The sequence below is a fragment of the Euprymna scolopes genome, chromosome 22, assembly GCF_053919585.1.
Source record: "Euprymna scolopes isolate OS-2025 chromosome 22, ASM5391958v1, whole genome shotgun sequence".
In the NCBI taxonomy this organism is placed as follows: domain Eukaryota; kingdom Metazoa; phylum Mollusca; class Cephalopoda; order Sepiida; family Sepiolidae; genus Euprymna; species Euprymna scolopes.
Genome location: NC_136503.1, coordinates 397,151 through 413,651, shown reverse-complemented (window position 1 = coordinate 413,651; position 16,501 = coordinate 397,151). Strand labels below are relative to the sequence as shown.

The 16,501-nt window shown below is 40.1% G+C and overlaps 1 long non-coding RNA gene across 1 annotated transcript in view; it reads left to right on the top strand.

Annotated features, from left to right (window-relative positions):
• The first annotated feature begins 552 nt into the window (after positions 1 to 552).
• The window catches only part of LOC145243831 (uncharacterized), a 32,489-nt gene continuing 16,540 nt past the window's right edge, over positions 553 to 16,501 (top strand). Inside the window, exon 1 of the long non-coding RNA XR_013862947.1 lies at positions 553 to 938. This is a non-coding gene — a long non-coding RNA (uncharacterized LOC145243831). The remainder of the gene's footprint in view (positions 939 to 16,501) is intronic.

Genomic DNA, 16,501 nt, shown 5'->3' with positions numbered 1-16,501 from the left:
TCTGTAGATGATAACTTAGGTAATAAATACCTAACAAGTAAGAGTAGATTTAATTTATTTTCAATGTTTTCGTTCCTGGTAATAATATTTAACAATTCTTACTTGCAATATATCGTAAACTCAACTTAATATATACTTGAATATCATATAGCAATGAATTTCATTTACTATTTCTTAATTCTTAGAAAATTAAAGTTAACTGCAGCAGTGCAGCACATTTTTTTATCACGAAACTTGAACAGCATCCTCTAATTTGAACGAAGCGGATGTTCAAATTATAGGAGTTATATTGTATGTGTGTGTGTGTGTGAAATGAACATTGATTGGACTTAGCTTGATTTATTTCTTTCGTTTTATTTGTTGTCTTTGAAAAGAAAAATATATAAATCATGTTAAAATTTTAACGTACGTATAAATAGAGAATTTCTAACAAGATTGTTATTCATGCCGACAAAACACCTGAGAGAACACATGCAAAGATTCAATGTTCCAACTATTTAGAGAATTTATTTTGCGAAGAAAAAAATGAAAGAGTCAAAAAGGGAGATAATCATTTCTAATGAAATCACATCTGGTGTGTGTGTTTACGTTGCAACGTGATTTCGTAAGTTTAGTGTCTGCATTTGCATTTCAAAGTAAATAAAAATCAACAAACATTAGAAAACATTTAACTTTTAGTGAAGGAATGCAATTATTGTTTTCAAAATAGTATTTGCTTTTATATTTAAATTAATTTTATGAATGTGTCCGTTTTACTTTACATAACTTGAATATTAAAATATTTTAAAACTGACGTAGTAACCAACCCACTCACTCTCTTTACGTCTTTGATTAGAAAAACGATATAAAAACTTTAAACTCTTTATTTTAATTAATATGGTTATTTTATAAATTTCCTCTTGAAAACGAAGCAAACAAGACGAAAGAAATGCATAAAGGTAAGTCAATTTACCGAAATTATTTTAATTTCGTTTATTTTACAAACTTGAGTTCAAGTTAAAAAAAAAAAGAATTGGTAAATTTGGTAAAAATGCACTGGGAGCTACTTGAAGACATTCAATGTGCGTAGTGCACTGGTTGTCCAACCTGCAAAGGGTGTTTATTCCGAAAGCCGTTTTTAACATGGGGAGGTAGGTGTGTGTGTGTGTGTTGTGGGGGGGGGGTTATTCACTAAAGGCATTTTCTTATTTTCAACCTCTCCGTAATCAACCAAGGTGTTTTGGGTGGTCACTGGTACTGATTTCCCAATGCACTTTCACCGTAAATTTTTACATACATCGGCGATGTATTACATCGCCCAGCATAATTTAGCCCGTAAGAAATTCAAATTATATAATGCTAATGCAGAGAGTGATCCGCGTTATTTTTAAATCGTATTTCCACGTTTAATCAAAGTTTTATATGTTTTTATTTATTCAATTGTAAGGTTAAAGGGTAGTAGTGCACTTATTGATCCGTGCTGAAATAATAACATTATTTAAAAAGCCATTCTTAAGATGGGGAGGGGAGGGTGTTTTGTACCTATTCTATACTTTAACCGGGTTTGTATTACTGTACACATAGATTCGAAAAAGTTGTCAAAAAAAACAAATATAACAAATAAATATTATCAAAGACAAGATAAGTTACTTTTCTACCAAACTGGATACATTTTTTTTGTTTTTATTCAATGTAACATGTTTATTCAGCTCGAAAAACATGCAGTGTTTACCGATGTATTGGAAAATTCAAAATGGCGCCCGACAGTCTCTTTAACATGGTAAGTTTGGGAAAAGGTGTTATAAATAATAAACTAGACAAAATACTATTAAAAAAACACCGAATATATGTCAACTTATGTCACGGTTACATATAATGAGCGAATTTCTAACAGTATTTTGTCTAGTTTATTATTTATAACATCTTTTCCTGAACTTACCGTGTTTAAGAGAGTGTCGGGCGCCATTTTGAATTTTCCAATACATCGGTAAACACTGTATGCTTTTCGAGCTGAATAAGCATGTTACATTGAATAAAAACACGAAAAATATATCTAGTTAGGTAGAAAAGTAACTTATCTTGCCTTTGATAACATTTATTTGTTATATACTTGTTTTTTTGACAACTTTTTCGAATCTATGTGTACAGTAATACAAACCCAAAAAATTATTTCATTTTTGTTGTTTAAAATAAAAGAAGCCCCCCTCCCTCTTTTTCGGGAGAAAAACAAAATTTTTATAGGAGACCAAACGCTTTTGGACGGTCGGATAATTCCTTGCTGTAACATGCGTTGAAACTAGGCACCGCCAAAACTGGGGTGGCCGGTAAGTACTTTTGGACGGACCGTCTTTTTAAAAATCTACCAAAAATCAGGTAATTATCCAATCAATACGAAATTTTCAGCGATTATTAAGAGAAGAATGAACTTTATAACAGTGCACTTATTTTTCATGAACAATATTTATATATATATATATATTTTTTTTTTGCTTACAACCCCCCCCCCACCCTTGTTTTGAGGGGGTTCCAAATATGTTTAAAATAATCATCTGAAACTGAACAAAACATTATGTTGTTGTAAGGGACGGGATTATAGATAAACAAAAACAAAAAAAAAAAACTTGTTTGCATACCTTATTTTATGTCTGAGTGTGTTTAATTATCCCGCTTTTGAGTTTTGAGTTCAAGTTAAAAAAAAAAAAAAATTGGTAAATTTGGTAAAAATGCACTGGGAGCTACTTGAAGACATTCAATGTGCGTAGTGCACTGGTTGTCCAACTTGCAAAGGGTGTTTATTCCGAAAGCCGTTTTTAACATGGGGAGGTAGGTGGGGGGGTTATTCACTAAAGGCATTTTCTTATTTTCAACCTCTCCGTAATCAACCGAGGTGTTTTGGGTGGTCACTGGTACTGGTTTCCCAATGCACTTTCACCGTAATTTTTTACATACATCGGCGATGTATTACATCGCCCAGCATAATTTAGCCCGTAAGAAATTCAAATTATATAATGCTTATGCAGAGAGTGATCCGCGTTATTTTTAAATCGTATTTCCACGTTTAATTAAAGTTTTATATGTTTTTTTTATTCAATTGTAAGGTTAAAGGGTAGTAGTGCACTTATTGATCCGTGCTGAAATAATAACATTATTTAAAAAGCCATTCTTAAGATGGGGAGGGGAGGGTGTTTTGTACCTATTCTATACTTTAACCGGGTTTGTATTACTGTACACATAGATTCGAAAAAGTGTTTCATTATCCCGCTTTTGAGTTTTGAAGTGTGAAATTCGGCGAATATGTTAAGTAAAATAATTAATTTAAGTTAAGCAAAACAAAAAAAAATTTTTTTTTTATTTTTATACGAAAAAAGCCATTTTAAAATCTTTGATAAATAAATTAACAATTTTTTTTAGCGAGCCGAATAATGCATGACCATTATTAAACAGGGCATGCTTTGAAGAATCGATACAAAAAAAAAATTCGATAAATATTGTGCCCTTTGTGTTAAAAATATTATTTTTTCGATCAAGTTTGGAAACGTTTGCCGCCTTTCGACTACGGTGGACCAAACGCGCTGAAATAATTTTTTTTATTCTGCTTTAAATTGCCCCCCCCCCCTCCCCATTTTGGAGAGCCTGGCCCCCACACACATACACATTAAAAACCAAACTCATACAAATGGTCACCCATCTGGTACTGGCCAGCCTCAGCATTAATAATACATTGAAATTTTCGTCACTGAAAAATAAGTTTTTTTTGGCTTTTTGGTCTTCCGTAGTTTGCTTTTTATCAAGCACAAATGTAAACAGTAATCAAATCGACTCGAAGTAACTGTTTGTTTATATGAATAAGTGGAATTATTTGAAATCCAGGTACTTATATTATAATATTTTTGCATATTCCCATAGAAAATCACCCTAAATCTTAGTTAGGCAAGAAATAAACAAATTAATTCTTTCAAAAACCTTTTTTTTTTTTTTTTTTTTTAACTATTTATGTATGTTTTTTGTGCAAAACAAAAAACGCCAATTGTTAACTTTTAGGGAAAATTTAACAATTAATTAAAAATAGTAGAAAAAGTTTTACATTATTTTGCTTTCTATATGATAAAATTCAGGGTTTTATCTTTCTGGAAAAAAAAAAGTTACTCAGAAATAATGGATTTTAATAAATGTAATTTCGTTTTAAAAAATAACAACAACTTGATTTTTCGGCCATTTTTGGCGGTGTCTAGTTGAAACTCATCTTTTGCGATCTTGTATTTATCGGGTTTCAAACGTCTGAGGGTGGCATAGACGGGTTGTTCATTCGTTTTGATATAATGCTTTACATTATGCTTAATAGTATCAGTGTCCTTGAATGGCTGAAAGAGTTGTGAATATTTTTGAAGTAGCTGACGAATGTGTCTTCGGGTAAGGCAGAACTGATCCCGGTAGACATATATCATAGTGATACCTTTAATCACGATCTTCGTTTGATTGTCTGTTAGTGTGATTAGTCATGTCGGCACTTCTGCATGACAGTGCCATGAGGCGAATGTATGTATTTTAGTTTCAAGAACGGCTGATAGAGGGCGAGTGCCAGTCGAACAGGAGTGGATACATCGTATCATTCATTGAAAAAAAGCAAAAAACCCAAAACAATATTATTAATAATTTTGATGCTAATGCAGAGAGTGATCCGTGCTATTTTTTAAATCGTATTTCCACGTTTAATTAAAGTTTTATGATGTGTTTTTTTATTCAATTGTAAGGTTAAAATACAGAATAGGTACAAAACACCTTCTCCCAATGTTAAGAATAGCTTTTTAAATAATAACGTTATTATTTCAGCACGGATCACTCTCTGGATGAGTACCATAATTTCTATAAATGGTACTCTTCTATAATTTGACCCGAATTCTCGTGAATTCCCGTCAAGCATGGATCGGGCGAGACCGGCAATCATCGGTATCAGCCGAGTGTTGTTCAAATGTTGAAACGCTAACTTGACTTTTTATTTTATTCATTTAATTTTTTTTTCTGTTATGTTTTTAGTAATTTTTAAGGTGATATTAAGGGCGTGGGGGTGACTTTTTATTTTCTGATTAGTTACTCCGGTGTGTTGCGTCTGCCTCTACTGAGACTTTGTCTTCTGTAGCTAGGTCGTTTATTAAGTGGGTACCGACGGTTTGTCTGTAGCAAATCTTGTGTCGTGTAAGTTTTTCAACCATCGACTTAAGTTCATTAAATTCCTCACCTTTTGTTTGTAACGGTTGTGATTGCACAGAGTTCACTTTTTTTTTTGTACATGGTGGTCACCACTTATCAAGGACCGGAAGCCACTCAGGGACAAGGGTTATTGCAAGTGCAGTACGTTAGTGTGGAGATTTGATTAAGTGTTTACTTAAGGGGACGGTTCATTAGGAATTTGTTAACGTTGGACTTGAGGACATCCAAGTTGTAGTCAGGTGGGAAGCAGGCAGACAGAATAGAGTTCCACAGGCGTGCAGTTCTAAGAAAGAAGCTTTGTTCATGGAATCCACGTTTTGATTTAGGCACAGATAAAGAGTGGGGGAAATTTTTCACAGTGGATTCAGCGGGTGTTTTTCGTGAAAGATTGGCGAGGGGGGGACCAAAGATTGGAGTTCAGACGAGCACCTGCCATGGGAATAACGATAAAACAAGGATAGGCTCGCAACGTCTCTTCTGTGGGAGAGAGGTTGCAGGGTAGAGTAAAGGGCATCCCCCCCACTAAGCCACGAAGTCTATTTTGTACTCTGTCAAGGCAGGATAGGCGGTTTTTAGCATCTCCTGCCCAGATATGGGAGCAGTATTCCATCGTTGGACGTACTTGGCTTTTATATAGATAGAGAATTGCATCAGTAGTGAGATATCTTCTGGAGCGGTAGAAGGATCCCACCATCTTTCCAGTGACCTTGGCAACAGACTTGATGTATGTGTTCCATTTCAGATCAGGAGTAAAGGTCAAATCCAGAAGCTTGTCAAAACATGGGGCTTTTCCTAGATGAGAGCCATCCATTTCAATTGATGCCAGATGGAGATCAGAGCGTTGATGATGTAAAGATAGGAGTTTGGTTTTAGATGCATTAAAGGTAACCAGCCATGTCTTCCCCCACTGAACCACGCGCTCGAGATCAGAGGAGAGAGAATCAGAGAGAGCTTTGTCATTTACAGCCTTTGATGTGTTGCCGTAGATGGTCGTGCCATCAGCATAGATGTCAACGAATGATTTAAGTATGTTTTTAGGGAGGTTATTGATGTAGATCAGGAAGAGAGTTGGGCCCAGGATTGACCCCTGAGGGACTCCAGCATTTATATTGCAGACCTCTGATTTTTGTCCATCGACCACTACTCTTATGAGCCTATTGGAGAGAAATGATTTAATGATTGAGAAAACATTTCCAGTTATACCGTAGCTGGAAATCTTGTGAAGTAGACCCTTATGCCATACCTTGTCGAAGGCCTTTGATATGTCAAGAGCAATTGCCCTAGAAAGGAAGCCTTTGTCAAGAGATTCACTAATCCTGTGAGATATAACCGTTAGCACATCTGCGGTAGATCTTGCAGAACGGAAACCATATTGTGTGTCACTAAGAAGATTGTTTCTGCTGAGGTGGTTTACTATTTCTCTATTTAATATGGATTTCAGCAATTTACTCATAATACACAGGAGACTTATTGGTCTGTACTGAGAGGGAGATGACTTATCACCTGAATTCTTAAATACAGAGAATACTGATGAGGTTTTCCTGGGAGTCGGAAAGCACTTCTCCTTAAGGCAACGCTTAAACAGTTTCGTAAGTATGGGAGCAAGTTCTGGTTAAAGCTTTTTTAACACTATAATTGGGATGCGGTCAGGGCCAGTTGCTTTACTGGAATAAAGGTTCTTGATTAGCTTGGCGACCTCATGCACAGATATTTGTATGTTACCTAGCGTGTTCTGTGTTAGAGGAGGAAATATGGGGAGTTGATGGCCTTCATCGCATAGGTTAGAATTAGCTGCAAAGTTCTTTGCAAATAGTTTGGCCTTGTCTGATGCTGACTAGATGACCTCTGGTCCATTGATAATGGTTGGGATAGAACGCACACTTCTGTTCAGGATCCTATTTGTTATTTGCCAAAACTGGTGGGAACCAAGCCGCTGATCAGCTACTTTGGATTTAATAGACTGCGTATATAGCTCTCTTGCATTTTTTATTACTCTTTTACAGTGGTTGCTGGCAGTCCTGAAAGCAGCTTTAGTCTCAGTGCATCTATTACGTTGGTAGTTATGGAAAAAGTGATTTCTGTGCGCGATAGCAGTAGCACATTCTGGGGAGAACCATGGCTGGCTGTTAGGTTTTTGTTGGAATTTTTTAGATGGTATGAGTTGGTCTATGCCTACAATTAACCATTCAGTCAGATCTGATACTATAGAGGACACATCCTTTTTAAACATGGAATGCAGAGGTAAATCAGATATGAATGTACGGAAGCTATCCCAGTCAGCCATAGAGTATCGGTATACAGTACGGTGGAGGGGTATGTCTGGGGACTTATTATATTTCATTTTTATCTTAACTGATACGACGGAGTGGTCGGCGGATCCTAGAGGAGAATGAACGGAACCTGAACATAGCTCAGGGGAAGTTGAGAGAAAAAGGTCTAGGAGGCTTTCGTATTGACCAGTAGTATCAGGCACACGGGTGGGTTCGCAAACAATCTGAGTGAGGTCATGGCAATGGCAAAATCATGACAAAACCTCCCCTCGTCGTCTGTCTTATTTGAATGGGTCAGCCATTCCATGTTATGGACGTTGAAGTCACCACAGATGTGGATGTTAGCCGAGGGATGTGCAGACAGGATGTGGTCTATTTTCTCAGATATACTCTTAAAGATAGTAACTCCGCTGTTATGGGGCCGATAGAGTGCAAATATAAATGCAGTGGTGTAAGCAAGTGCAACCCGGAAGCACATGTAGGGTAAATTAGGATCTTCTCTTGAGATATCCCTGTCACACGGGAAGCCATCTTTAATGTAGGCACATATTCCATGCCCATGGCGATCTTGGGGGTCAGATTTAGCTGTTAAGTTAGAGTATCCGTTAATTATGAACTCATCTGAAGTGGTCAGCCCTATTCCAGTTTCACTTAGAAATAATATGTCCGGTTTCGTCTCCTGTAATTGGGTTTCAACCTCTGGAAGGTTGGAACGTAGACCCCTGATGTTGGAGAAGGAGACCTGGTAGTAGAGGTTTACATTGGAAGATGGGGTTCTAGGTTTATTCGATTTTTTTTTCTGGAGATAATTCATGTTGAGGTTTTGGGATTTATGGAACAGGTTGGCATACTTGGTTAGAGCAGTACAGAGAGGGAAAGTAAGAGAAAAAGACAGGAAAAACTTTTTTTTCTTGTAGCACATGAAAAGGTAAAGCCGTAACAGTTACCCACTAGTATGGCATTGAGAGGCCCCACCAGAGACTACTGTAACGTGCATCCAGGAGATAAGCGCCCGCGTGTTTGCGTGTTGTGTGGGTACGTGGGAGAGACGGATGAGGGGAAAAGACTTACCTCGAGACCAGCTCAGCGTTACCGACCAAAAATAGAAAAGAAAGACCAAGATGGCGGCCGCCGTCTTTTGTAAAGTATGATGTCTCGCAAAGTCACACGAATTCTTGCAATATGCAAATTTAGCCGGCCTAGAACGACGATAAAAGCGGGTGAGGAGAAAGACGTGGGGAGAGCGACGATTGAGTTGGCCGGGGAATCGTGTGGCTGTTGCTTCTCGTGCTGTGTGAGGATATTTTACCGTTGTTGGATTCCATGCAGAACCGGTGTATAACGGTTATTGAATTGCTTCAACATTTATAACATCTTTTCCTGAACTTGCCGTGTTAAAGAGAGAGTCGGGCGCCATCTTGAATTTTTCCTTACACATATTTGTTACAAGCTATCTCGGCCATTTGGCCTCTATGACTATGACCGAGTCGAAATTCGACTTAAAGCTCATACCTGAGTTTGACTAGGTTGGAAGGGTCGAGCTGACGTGCGACCTTTGTGAGGTGAAAAGGGTACACACTGTGATTCCCCTGAGATTGGCTGGGGGTGCCTTGAGTGTATATCAGCAACTCAGTGCTGCCGAAAAGGGAGATGTCACCGCAATTAAAGCTGCGCTGTACAAGGCATTTGCCATGGATCCTTGTACGGTCTATGAAAAATTTGCTTCCAGAAAACTTCTACCGGAGGAAAGCGTGGACGTTTTCTTCGCTGAGTTAAAGAAACTCGCAGTTTTGTTCGGTGGAGGGGTGTCGGAGCAGACGCTCGCGTACGCGTTTGTGGCGGGCCTTCCCACTCGGGTGAAGCAGCTACTGAGAACCTCAACCAGCGTTTCAACAACGACCATGGAACACTTGATGGAACGTGCTCGAGCCATCATCAAAGATGAGGACCTGGGGGAACCAGTTGTGATGGCGACACAGACAGGCCAGATTGGCGCTCGGGAGATTCCGAATCAGAACACTGCAAGCAATGGGAAATGTTTTCGCTGCGGCCGACGCGGACATTTTGCAAGGAATTGCACCAACAGGGGTTGTGTGCGCTGTTTTAATTGTGGCGGTTTGGGGCATCTAGCCCAAAACTGTGCGGGAAACGTATCAGGGGAGAGGACGTCAGCACCGCCCTGCTCCCCGAGCAAAATTTGAACAAGACACAACCAGTGATGACCGTCTACGTAAACAGGATACCCTGCTCAGCACTTCTCGACTCAGGCTGTTCGCATACTATAGTGAGCGCCAGGCTGTGTCCAAATTGGACTAAGAGGAAGATCAAAGTCACCATGATAGGAGGCGAGACCCAGACATGCTGTGGAGCTGGAACTGTCAAGATCTACACGGACACTGGTGCAGCCACTAAGATCAATGTGCTCATGACCCAAGGAAATCTCCTGGGGTTTGACCTGTTGCTCGGATACGATGCCATCAAGGCGCTGGGGGGAGTCGCAATTCATCGGGATGGAAAGGTGCGATTCTTGGAGGCCCCAGTGTGTGCAGCGCTCCATATCGATCGGCCGGATTTTACAGTGGACTACGACTCGTGCAAGAGGGCCTGGATTGCATCTTGGAAGTGGACCGAGGGAATGGCACCGACTAAACTCAAGAATGGGGTTGCAGAGTACCCTATACCCAGTGAGGCCCGAGCAGAATACGAAAGGGCACTAAAGGCGTGGATCCAAGATGGCTGGTTAATCCCCTACCCTGAGGACAAGCTTGGGCCTCCCAAGGGTCTAATACCCTTGATGGCAGTAGTCCAGCATAACAAGTCGAAATTACGGCCCGTGCTGGACTATAGGGAGCTTAACAAGCATATTGAAGCCTACACTGCCGATGCTGACGTATGCGCCAGCAAGTTGAGGGAATGGCGTCAGAAAGGCACTAATGTCTCGATATTGGATTTGCGAAAAGCCTATTTATAGGTGCGAGTTGATGAGACGTTGTGGCCGTTCCAGACAGTTTGGTTCCAGGGGCAGAGGTACTGCCTTACATGCCTCGGCTTTGGCCTAAATGTGGCACCACAGATCATGAAGACTATTGTCAACACAGTATTGTCCCAAGAAAAGCCCATGAGGGACTCAACGTCAGCTTACATTGATGACGTATACGTCAATGAAGATGTACAGTCTACGTCGTGTGTCAAAGAAAAGTTGGCTCAGTTTGGTCTGGAATGCAAGAATCCCGAACGTTTAAGGGAAGGAGCACGTGTATTGGGATTGGATGTTTATGAGGAAGATGGCACCCTACAATGGAGGCGTAGCAGTGAAATTCCAAGCATCCCCAACCTCGTTACAAGGCGGACCGTTTTTTCTTGGTGTGGAAAACTTGTTGGTCACTTACCGGTCTGTGGCTGGCTCCGCGCAGCTGTTGGTGTAATTAAATGCAGAGCAAATTTAACAACCACGGGTTGGGATGACATATCCGATGATGTCCTACTAACTCTGATGATTAAAGAGACACTGGAGAGAGTGAACAAGAAGAACCCTGCCTGTGGGCGGTGGTGTGTTAACGGAGACAACGTAGGTGTGTGGGTTGATGCCAGTTCTTTGGCGTTGGGAGTATCGTTGGAGCAAGGAGGAAATGTGTTTGAGGATGCGTGTTGGCTGCAGCCTGTAACAGATTCTCAGCATATCAACCTGGCAGAGCTGGACGCTGTTGTAAAGGGGGTAAATCTGGCCCTGCAGTGGCAGTCTAAGAAGTTGACCTTGTACACAGATTCTCTCTGTGTCTACCACTGGGTGTCTGACACACTTTCAGGACGGACACGAATCCGTACCAAGGCAGCAAGCAAAATGTTAATACGGAGAAGGCTAGACATGCTAAAAAACCTGGTATCTGAGTATGGGCTATCACTGAGCGTCACTCTGGTGCCATCACATTGTAATCGTGCTGACCAACTGACCCGAGTACCTCACAAATGGTATGAAGCCGCGAAGATGGGAATGGAGATTACTGCTCGATCTTGTGCAGTTGCAATCGACCCATATCAAATACAAAAATATTCATGCACAGAGCGGACATCCGTGTATCAAGAGGACCCTTTATTTTGTGAGGCGCGTATACTCAGCAGTGACCAAGATGGATGTCAGACAGATCGTCAGAAATTGTGAGGCTTGCCAGTCTATTGATCCTGCACCAGAGCGATGGCAGAAGGGTCGCTTGGAAGTTGAGAGTGTGTGGCAGCGGCTGGCCATGGATATTACCCATTACAGTGGCAAGCCCTTTCTAACTCTCATTGATTGCGGGCCTACAAGATTTGCGGTGTGGCGGCAGATGACCAGCAAGGATTCAGCAAATGTTGTTCGCCACCTATCATCCATTTTTTTTGAGCGAGGTGCGCCGGAAGAGCTCCTGACTGACAATGATGCAGCGTTTTGTAGCCAGCAAGTCCGGCAGTTGTTAGATGAGTGGGGCGTCCGACTACGGTTGCGATGTGTGCATGTGCCGTCAGGAAATGGCATTGCTGAAAGAAGCCATCGCAGCATCAAGAGAATTGCTGCCAGGAAGCGATGTACTATTACGGAAGCCACATATTGGTACAACATTACGCCAAAGGACGGGACGTCCCCTTCAACCGCACCTGCGAATGCTATTTACACATACCGAGTCGGAGTGAAGGGAATCAACACTATGCAGCCAGCCGACAAGGGAACATATAACAGATATGAAGTGGGAGATCCAGTGTGGGTGCGGCCCCCAGGAAATCGGTGCACCGACAAGTTTAAGCGAGGACAAATATCTGGAGTGATTAGCCAGCAGTCTGTTTTGGTCGATGGAACCCCATGACATGTGCGAGATCTTCGCCCAGCTACCGAGGTGCGTCACACAACTACAGAAGAAAGCAGTGAAGCGTCTAGCGATGAGCTGCCGATGCACGGATTCAGTGAGCCCCCTCCAGAGACTGATAGCGATACTTCATCTGATGAGGCGGAACCAGATCCAGAGCCCGAATCTGAAACAGTGAATGTACCTCTTCACAGAAGCACACGCACTAAAAGGCACCCCCCCCAGTGCTCTCTATGTGATCATCAGATCAGGGGGGAGTGTAACGTGCATCCAGGAGATAAGCGCCCACGTGTTTGCGTGTTGTGTGGGTACGTGGGAGAGACGGATGAGGGGAAAAGACTTACCTCGAGACCAGCTCAGCGTTACCGACCAAAAATAGAAAAGAAAGACCAAGATGGCGGCCGCCATCTTTTGTAAAGTATGATGTCTCGCAAAGTCACACGAATTCTTGCAATATGCAAATTTAGCCGGCCTAGAACAACGATAAAAGCGGGTGAGGAGAAAGACGTGGGGAGAGCGACAATTGAGTTGGCCGGGGAATCGTGTGGCTGTTGCTTCTCGTGCTGTGTGAGGATATTTTACCGTTGTTGGATTCCGTGCAGAACTGGTGTATAACGGTTATTGAATTGCTTCAACATTTATAGCATCTTTTCCTGAACTTGCCGTGTTAAAGAGAGAATCGGGCGCCATCTTGAATTTTTCCTTACACATATTTGTTACAGCATGGTCCAGAATCCACTCACCAAATGGCAATACAGCAGTCCCAGTACTTTGCGCCTACTGATAGGATAGTCTCCTTAGTGGTTAATCCAAGGTTCGGGTCCCTGACTATCAGGTGGATAACGTCAGCTCAGACAAAACGTTTACTTCCAGCACCCTTACTAGTGAGATGGCCACAAGGATAGACATAGACATTTGCAGTTCCAAAGATTTTCATGTATTCGGTCAACCATGTCCGCGAGTTTTTCTGTTTTCATTTCTTCTGCCATGGGTGTGAGAATTTATATCATTGTATCGGGTAGTTTGTCCAACCATAGACTCCTCATAATGTTTTCAGACATTTTCTGGTTGCCCAGTAATGTTCACATATGCTGTAATAGTTGTGAGGGGTATGACTTCCTAATTCAACCTGCGTGAAGAGATTGTACAACATTGTTTCGTTGGATAAGCCAGTCAGTTTCAATATCGCCTCCTTAAGCCGGTCTTATGGGTTGTCTTCTGGTACATCCTCCACTAAATCCGTTACCTCTTTGATGACGTCTGTTGGTAGCTTTTCAATCAAGCAACAATATCTGGTTCTCTGGGATGTAATCCATTTCATGTCGAAAAGTGCCTGGATTTGGATGAACCATGACTTTATATTAGTGAGATTGAAGACTGGTATATTCAGTGATAACGTAGCCAGGGCTGTCTCAGCCCGCTGTGATTCTATTTCTTTCTTTTACTATAGTTCTGTGTAAAAATGATTTTGAAACCTTTAAACTGTCAATTGTTTTGTTCCGAGTTCAGGTCACTTGTTGTTGAGATTGAAAACTTTTGGTTTAGTTGCAAAGGCTTGTAGTTTTGAGGTCTTTAAACTACCAAGTAATGTCAGAAATTGTAGGGGACCATTTTTTGAGGGATGCACGCTCAAATTTACGTTCAGATTCGTTGACTTGTAGTTGTGTGTGTTTGTTTCACATTCTTGGTCACCAACTTGTAGTGGTACTCAGATCTAATTAGATTCTTTTTCCACCACAAATAAATAAATTAAAAAAAAATGAAACATGTGAAATAAACTTTGTTTAATTACACAAAAGAAACAAGTAAAAACGAATCATTTTTCAGTGTCCAAAATGTGTGTCTTGGTAGACAGTTCTTGTAAATGTGAAAGTTATTTAAACTGTTCATTCATTTGGCAGAAAAAAAAGCAGAGAATGTATTTTGTTTTCTTAGTGAGAAAACAGGCTTACTTTTTTTGTGATACAAAAAAAAAAAGAGGAAAGTAAACGTTTTTGTGCGCTGTTGAATATCTGCATTATTCTCTGTGTGCATGCATGTGAATAGGTGTGCTTTGTCATCCTGGTGAGAAGTAGCAACGGTGACGTTGGTAAGGGAAAAGAGAAGTAGAAAGTACATGTTTTTGTGTATGGCTGAATGTCCGCATTATTCTCTCTGTGCAAGCGTACATGTGAATAGGTGGGTTTCGTCATGCTGGCAAGAAAGAAGCAACAAAGACATTGACGAGAGACAAGAGAAAGTGAAAAGAGCAAAGAGTGAGTTAGTGAGAAGAGTTCACTCATTGTTTATATATTTTTTGATAGGCTCCCAGGCGAGTTGAAAAAAAGGTTTGAAAATTAAGTCTTTCTTTGAGTGTTGATTGGTTAAAAAAGTGCACGTCTTTGTGACATGGTATGCTTTCAACTACGTCTGCCAAACAAAACACATTTTAAGAATTTGCATGGGTGAATTTAATCTTTGCACCTCTGAAATTTATTAACTTCATTTTGCATACTTAATTGGGTTTTTATTTATTTATATTTTTAAAAAGCAAGAAATCAATGCATTTTTAAGTGTGTTTAACCGCACAGATACAGGATCACTAAGAAAAATTAATTTTAAAAATGGTATTATTTTTAATAATGATTAATTTAGGCAAATACAAATAGACAAAATTGTAAATAAAGTAAAAAAAAAAAAAGGAAAGAGACAGGATGTGCATCCTAACACCCCTCCCCCGTATTCTCTTCAATTATTGATATATTGTTTTGTTTATTTTTTCAATGAATAAATTGTCAGGGTAATCAGTGATTTTAATTGACTTTTTCACACTTACAGTGCACTTTTACTTTAATTTATCATTACAACACATTTGAGAATAAATCAAGTAATAATGTAACAAAGTAACTAAATATTCTAATTTAACAACCATTTCCTTTTTATTACAACTAATACGATTAGCCAAGTTAATGAATATTTTTATAATCTTCAAAAATACAAAAATTAAGGTATAATGTTTCAATTCCTTTATAAATTTTAAAATAAAATTGACTTTTAGATATTTTTTGGCTTCTGTAGAACTTATGAGCGATGCCTTTTCACTTGTTTTGTGTAAAGCTAGACCTATTACTGCACTCTCACTTTTTTATTGCATTTTCACCCCAGACAAGGCACCGTGCCACTTTGATGTAGGGGCTACTTTATGGGACATAATTGCAGAGATACTATGTAGGGAGTTGAGCAGCAAGATGTCTGCTTACATTATACTTGAACTTTTGCATGTCAGTACAGTTGGGGAAACAGGAAGGGAATTCTAAAGTTTAGCAGTTCTGAGGAAGAAACTATCAGAGTAGAAGGCTTTCTGGCATCTGGAGATCTCTACTATATAGAGATGGGATTTTGCTGCTTGTCGGGTTTGTCAGGGGTATTAACGTCAAGGGGGTACCAGGGTACTAGTTCATTGGAGCATCTACCATAAAAATACTTGTAAAACAGGTAGAGGGATGCAACATTTCATTGATGGGAGAGAGGCTGAAATCAAGCAGACAGTTTGGGACCTATTAGGTTGGCTACTATCTTTTGAACCCTGTTCAGGAGTGAGAGACTAGTAGGAAATGCATCAACCCAAATGTGACAACAATACTTCATACATGGGCGAATTGTGGCCTTGTAAAGGTACAAGATACTTTCAGGTGAAAGTAACTTTCTAGCATGGTAGAGAGAGCCCACCTTCCTTGCAGCAGCCACAGCAGTGCCCTTGATGTATGTGTTCCAACTCGTATTCCTTGTGACATTAAATCAAGATGTTTGAACGAAGGAAGTACTTTCAGGTAATGTATTATTAGCCATAGCTATTCATGGTTGAGAAGATTTCTTGTAATTATTAAAGAAAACCAGCTTCGTCTTGCAGCATTGAATGTGACCATCCATTTTTTCCCCATTCAACTACAGACTGGAGGTTTTCCTCTAGATTTTCCGCCATTGCCTTAGATATGTACTCCTTTATTTTCCCCATGTGCCTGTTATAGAGCGTGATGTTATCAGCAAATATACTCATCTCTGAAACCATTTTATCCGGGAGGTCGTTTATGAATATCAGGAATAATAAAGGTCCAAGGATTGACCCTTGAGGTACACCCGCATTTATATTGTTTTGATATACGACCATCGAGAACAACCTGGATTCTTATTTAAAAAGGATTAAATTATGTTGAGTATTCGTCCAGTAAT